The 7,065-nt window shown below is 47.1% G+C and overlaps 1 long non-coding RNA gene across 2 annotated transcripts; it reads left to right on the forward strand.

Annotated features, from left to right (window-relative positions):
- The first annotated feature begins 383 nt into the window (after positions 1-383).
- Positions 384-6,384, forward strand: LOC138839129 (uncharacterized). 2 transcript variants are annotated; one of them, XR_011375854.1, is made up of 5 exons: positions 384-489; positions 910-1,021; positions 3,183-3,378; positions 4,208-4,340; positions 6,209-6,384. It is a non-coding gene; the product is annotated as an uncharacterized lncRNA (long non-coding RNA). The 2 variants fall into 2 exon arrangements; XR_011375853.1 differs by lacking the exon at positions 910-1,021.
- The last annotated feature ends 681 nt before the right edge of the window (positions 6,385-7,065 follow it).

The raw sequence follows: 7,065 nt of genomic DNA on the forward strand, positions 1-7,065 counted from the left end.
CGACCAACAACAACACGGAGAGGCATTGCATGATGTCTTTGGGATTGTCATGGGCCAAATGTAATTGGAATTAATTATAATTGGAATTAATCAAGTCCTCCAAGACAAAGCAGTACCTCCTTTAATCCTGTGCTCCTCCATCTCGTCTCACCCCCTGGCCTTGTTCGTGCTTTGGGTCAGCATGGTTCTGGCTGGATGGGAGGGCTCCAAGGAAGATCCCAGAGCAATCACCCCACCTCCTTCTGCCCTGCTCACCCTGATGCTTCTGCTCTTTGCCATAGACCTTCTTCCTGGAATCCATCCATGAGGTCATCACCACCATCATAGTGGTGAGTGGTGGGTGTGGCCTAACTAGGGGCAGTCAGAGGTGGAAGTAGGTCTGGGACTAGGAGCTTCCACTTTGGGTGTGGGCTGAGGCCTGGGCTGACTTTTATTTCATCCTGAGCCTTGCAGTGGTAGGGAGACAGTTTAGACTTTACATTGAGTCAGGTAAGATTGGAATCTGGAGGACCACTTGTGTGGGGAAGGATGTGGGACTCAGGGGGCCACTGTTGTTGGTATTTTCTTGGGACTCCCCCCTCCCTCTCTCATCCCTCAATGGTAGAAGAAAAACTTCAACTCAGGGTGTGGGAAGAGGGGGCAGGGGAATATTTTGGGTTGAACCAGACTTGTGCTTCATATTAATCCTAGCCCCTACTTCCTATTTATCTGAGGAATGGCCATATGGGTTTGGGAGGGGGAAAAATCATCCTAGCTGAGAATGTGGATCAGTGGTAGAGTGTTTGCCTAGCATGCCAGAAGTCACCAATGGGCCACCAATAGGCCATTAGATGTCCCTTGAGTTTGGGCCAACTCCCTTCAGCCTCTGCCCTACCCTACCCCCAGTTTAACCTTCCCGTTGCCCGGCAGATGGAGGCCTGAGAGAAAGCCACTTGGTCACCTACTTCTGGTGGCTGCCAACGCTTTTGAGAGTCAGTATGTCACATAGAGAGTCGTCATCTACATCAGTCTACCGGAGAAAGTGAGAGAGCACTCCTCCCCTGAGCCTGGAAGCTGTGGGCAGATCTGGATGTGGGGCATCTGGGGCGGGACCTGCTCCTTGGGGGAATCCACTATGGGGTCGGGAACCCTGACCTCTCCTCTGGCAGTTTCCATGCTGTCTTCAAGTTGCTTCTGAAGCAGTGTTGGGGAGGGGGATGGGAGGCTCAGCCTGTGCTGGCATCTGGAAACTGCTGTCTGTGCTTTCCCTGGCTAGGAGTGACAGCAGCTCCTAAACACTCTCCTCTTCTCGATCTTCTCCTGAGACAGCCAGTGCATGCACTGGGCTTTTTCCCAACATAGCTCATTCAGGACCAACATCTGCTCTTTACACACCATGAGGGACTCCTTGATAGTTTGGATGTGTGCCAAAAGCTGGCTGCATCAATGGTGGAGCTCACCTGCTGGACTCTGGAAGTCCACCTCATCAGGCAGGTCATGGATGAGGGTCTGTGGCTCCAGCTCAGTCTGGCACTGAGCTGCTGGGTTGGCCATGGGGTGCCTGAAGCTAGCCCACCATTCTTGGGTCAGGAGTTTCCCCCTGTGGATCTCATCCTCCAAGAGCACTCTCAGAGCCATGTCACTCTTGGTCTGGGGAACCTCTCCATCCTGTGTGATGGTCACATGTGGTGGGGGGGATTCACCTAGTTACCTTTTGCTTCTCCAGGGCTCATCCCTTCCCCTTCCCCAGGGAAAGCCAGGAAGCTCAGCTGGGCTTGCAGGCATTCCTCCTGTGATCTGGTGGCTTCCAGGCACTTGAGAGTGTCCTGCCACTTCGGGGACACCACCTGGTCCCTCCAGTTTGTTGAGCCCTTCACTTGCATCAGCTGCTCCAGCAGCTGGATCTGCCTCTCTAAGTGCTGCTGCAGGGCCTCCTTCTCAGACCACAGTCGCTCATTGGAGACAATGTGCCATTCACAGAAGGTTCTGAACTCCTGCACTGGCCCAGGGACTGCTCCTGCTGCTCCTGAGCTGCTTGGCTCTCTCTCTCTCAGCCACCACTATCCATTTCTCTATCTTCTTCTCTGAGCAGTCCTACTGCTCCCGCAGATGTTTCTTCATCTGCTGCTTTGTGTCCAGGATGCTGGCAAGCTCCTCCTTCTCACTGCTCACCCGGTGGAGAGCGTCCCACAGCAGGGCCAGCTTTTCCTCCGGTTGTCTATCCCACACACATGCATATCGTGGGGTCTCAGGGGTCTCCTGCTGATCCTAGGCTTTCTCCTCCAGTCTCTGCAGTTGCTCCTGCTGCTCCACGTTCTGAAGACGGAGACTGGTTTTCCTGGACCTGGATATGAAGTTGTTCCTCCAGGTTATTCAACTCCATCTTCAGTACCTAATGCCCTCCAGCGCTTGTTGGAACTTGCATATTCTCTTCTTCATGTTGCTCCTCTGTATCTACAGCACTTCCACCTTCTCCTGCAACTCTGTGTTCACTTGCTCCAGGTCATCAAAGTTTCTGGTATTTTCCTCGAGCTGAAGGATCACATCATTCAGCTGTTTGAGGAACATTTTGGTCTTCTCCTTTGCAGCAGTGACCAGAGAAGCCACTATCTCCAGCTCTGCCACACGCCACTCTGTAGCTTGTAGGCAGCTGGTGACAGCTTCATGCTCCCTTTCTCTGTCATCAGCGGCCTGCTGCACTTGGGCCAGTGCACATTGTAAATAGCTTTCTGCCGAAACCAACCGCTGTATGGGTGCCTTTTGGATTTCTACCTCCATTTTTGGTGCTGCATGTATCTGGTCTATCTTCTCCCTCTCTTACTCCCATTGACCCTGCGGGTCTGTCTCCCTACTTCAGTGGTTGGATCTTGGCACAGAGTGCCTGGTTTCTTCTTTTCTGTGGTCCAGGGTGGGCACCATATGCAGGTAGCACCTCTGTGGATCCTTGGTGGGATTGGGACCCTTGACACTCTGGACCCTGGTGGCTGTGACTGAGTCCAAAGTCAGGGTAGGCCCATGGTCGGCATCACCTTTCGCTGGACTCTCCATTCAATCTCGCTCCCCAGTGGTGTTTGTCTTGGGGATCCCTCCCTTTTTCGTGTTCTTTGTTTTCTTGAATGTTTCAGGTCTGTCGGGAGGATACTGCTGGTGTTCTTGTGGCAGCTTTTTGCCCACAGTTCTCTCATTGATTCTTATTGTTTCAGACATCTGAGCGCCAGGACGGGAAAGTTGGGCTGGCCACATTCCCAGGCTCTAGAAAATCTTCTATTCTCCCACTCACTGACTAGGACATCGTTTCCTACTCTACCTCAAAGTCACCTGGAGTCTCTTGCTCACCACTCAGCCACCTCTACATTCCTCAACTGCTGATAGTGGTGTCACCCAACAGAGGGATTCCAGGTGCTACTGGGAAGCATGTAATATGGGCATGTCCACTATTCTTGGATCCCATTGGTGAAAAAGAATGATGAAAAAATGGGGGTGTGCCTGGAATCCTGGGATGCAGACCAAATGGGCCTAGTCAACATGACAGCAGCTCCTTTACCAGGAAAGTCTGTCCAATCCAGTTGGGGACAAGAGGGAGACCTGCTTTAGCCAGATGGCTGCACAGATTGTGTGTATGTCTGTTTTTGCCAGTCCTGGACCTTGAACTCAGGATCTGGTCACAGTCCATGAGGTGTTCTTGCTCAAGATTAGCCCTCTACCACTGGAGCCACACAGCTCTACATCTGGCTTTGTTGGCATTGAGGTTGGACAGGTGTCTCAAGGACTTTCCTGCCTAGGGTTACTTTGACCATGATCCTCCTATCACAGCCTTGTAAGTATCAAGGAGGACTGGTGAGAGCCACTGGTGCTTGGCTAATCATTGTTCGGGATTATGGCTTCCTCAGTAGCCTGCAAGCCTTCAGCAATGCAAGGTGAAGTATGCTTTGGAGCCAGATCACTCAGACCCAGATGGCCATACTGCAAAGTAAGAAAATGTAAAAATGCCATCCTGCCACTTTTTTCTGTGCAATTCCCCCGTTGCACAGGGCCTGAAGTTCTAGGATCCCAGGATAGCTTGTGTTTCCAGCGGCTGCACCCCAGCCTATGGTGATGAAAGCTGAGGCACGGTTACCATGACCTGAGTTCAAGACCATGCTTGGCAAAAAAAGCAAAAAGCAGAAAAAAATTAGCTCCCTGGCTTGCAATTCACGCTGTTTCTCCTACCTTTGATTTTGAACTTAAGGCCTGGGTAACTCTGAAGCACTGTGGACGAAGGGGAAGCTCACCATGCTTGAAGACAAGAAAGTGAGGCCTGGTCCCTAGGCATGAATTAAAGTCCCAGCCCTGGAAAAATTCTATTTATATATATTGTAAAGGTAAGATTTCTACTTACATATAGATTTTCAGTCCATGTCCTGTTTGTATTGGTTATTTATTGTATTTTTGTTTTATTCATTTATTTTCCATTTTTTAATTGTGAAAATACTGTACATAGGGGATACAATTACATGGGCAAGATAATGAGTACATTTCATATCAAGCATTGTAGCCTCCTCCTTTGTTTCCACTTCCCATCCCTTCCCATGTTCCCTCTCACCCCCCCAACCAATCCTCCCTGCTCCTCCCCCGCAATCCCCCTGCACCAATGTTGTAAAGTTCATTTTTGACATAACGACTTGTACATCTCATTGCTGCAATGGGTCCACCTGTATCCCTATTTAAACGATTAATTTTTCCTGTTTCCCTCCACAAATTATACCGACATCAAATACAGTGAAAGCAGGTGTTATACTGTGGGAGAGGGACGTACAAAGCAACAAAGAAATAATATTATACATGTGTTAGAAACAATCACAAGAGAGAGAAAAATCATTTGAGTACATATCTTAGGGTTCATTTCCCTAACATCACCTTATCTGACCTATTCTGCTTGACCCAGACATATACTAGATATTGCAAATAAGGGAAACCATGGGACCTATGTTTCTTTGGGCCTGGCTTACTTCACTTAATATAATTTTTTCCAAGTCTTTCCATTTCCTAATAAATGGGGCAATGTCATTCTTTCTGATGGAGGCATAGAATTCCATTGTGTATATATACTACGTTTTCTTGATCCATTCATCTACTGAGGGGCATCTGGGCTGGTTCCATATCTTAGCTATAGTAAATAGTGCTGCAGTAAACATAGTCGTGCTGGTAGCTTTAGTGTGGTCTTGTTTGTAAACATTTGGGTAAATGCTCAAAAGTGGGATTGCTGGGTCATAGGAGAGTTCTATGTGGAGTCTTTTGAGGAACCTCCATACTACTTTCCAAAGTGGTTGAACAAGTTTACACTCCCACCAACAATGCAGTAAGGTTCTCTTCTGTCCACATCCCCTCCAGCATCTGTTGTTATTAGAGTTCTTGATTATAGCCATTCTAACTGGTGTGAGGTGGTATCTCAATGTTGTTTTGATTTCATTTCTTTTATGGCTATGGAGGTTGAGCATTTCTTCATGTGTCTATTGGCCATGCTTCTTTCCTCTTCAGAGAAGTTTCTCTTTAAGTCCTTTGCCCACTCTTTTATTGGGCAATTGTTTCTTTGAGGATGTGTTGTTGGGCGATTTAATTTTCTGATTTCCCAGTATATTTTAGATATGAGATTTTTTATTGACTCTGATGACACACATTCCATTCATGATATTGATGACAACCCATCACATAGTATCTAGATTTGCACATGTGTTCTCCATCATGTCTGACACCCAGGACTCTCAGAGAAAAGGAAAACAGGTATCACACTCAGCTTCTTACTCCATGATCCAATTGTTGGCAGTGCTGGGATCTGAACTCAGGGCCTAGCAGACCCAATTCAGACCCTGAATGGGTGTGTCAAAACTGCAACCTCAAGCCAATGAAGCTGCCAGGGCATTTCCAGACCCTGAGATTGAGCTGCAGGAGTGGACAAAATAGCCATACATGGATAGACAGGTGGTAGAACAACAAAAAAAATATATTTGTACATAGTGCCAGAGATATCTACGTAATATTCAATGACATCAACTACATTCCTACTAACTCTTAGGACTTTATTATGCCACCATTGAAGGAATAGTATTCTTTTCATGCTTAATTAACCATTCATTAAGATGAATCATTGTCCTAGGATCACTGCCTCTAATTTTGGACTTCACCAATACACGCAGAAACTTCTCATTCAATCATGCGTTTGCTAACATTTCATTGTTATTCCCATGCATAGGAACAAGTATCTTGGGATCTCCCCGCACTGGTAGGTGTCAGGACCAGGATTCAAGCTCAGGGCCTATTTTGCCGCATGGGCCTATGGTTTCCCTGATGGGCCGTTAGCCTTCTCCAATGCAAGGTGAAGTACCATTTGCAGCCGTGTAATTCAGACCCAGGATGGTCACCGTGCAAAACAAGAAAATATAAAAAATCCATCCTGCGACATTTTTTCTGTCATTTTTCTGTCATCTTTTCCTGTCATTTTTCTGTCAGTTTTTCCTGCAAAGTTTTAGAGCCTAGGATCCCAGGATCGGCTACAAGCCCATGGGAGCCCACCAGCCTGAGGTGATTGAAGCTGAGGCAGAGTTGTCATGAACTGAGTTCAAATCCCATGCTTGGCAATAATAATAATAATAATAATAATAATAATAATAATAATAATAATAATAATAATAATAATAATAATAACAATAGCACACCCTGGCTCAGAATTCTCACCATTTTTCTGCCACCTCTGAGATTCCAACTCAGGACTGGGTAACTTTGTTGCACTGTGGGGGAAAGTGAAGCTCACCATCCTTGAAGACTACAAGGTCAGGCCTAGTCTCAGGGCCTGAACTGAAGCCCGAGCACTGGCAAAAATCATATGCTCACCTACTTTATACATAGGATCTCTCTTTACATAGGGATGTGGAATGCATCATGCATTCAGTGTAGTTATTCTTTTTATTGTGTGCCTTAGTCATGGATGCATTTTGTATTTTATTGTATAAGATGACAGCTATAACTGTGCTGACATGGATGGCAACTGATTCCCATGAATATAGAGTTGCCTATATAGCATACTGCATCCTAGCTGAGACCCAGGACTTT

Source organism: Dipodomys merriami, unplaced genomic scaffold (assembly GCF_024711535.1).
Source record: "Dipodomys merriami isolate MVZ:Mamm:240054 unplaced genomic scaffold, mDipMer1.0.p SCAF_294, whole genome shotgun sequence".
Taxonomy (NCBI): domain Eukaryota; kingdom Metazoa; phylum Chordata; class Mammalia; order Rodentia; family Heteromyidae; genus Dipodomys; species Dipodomys merriami.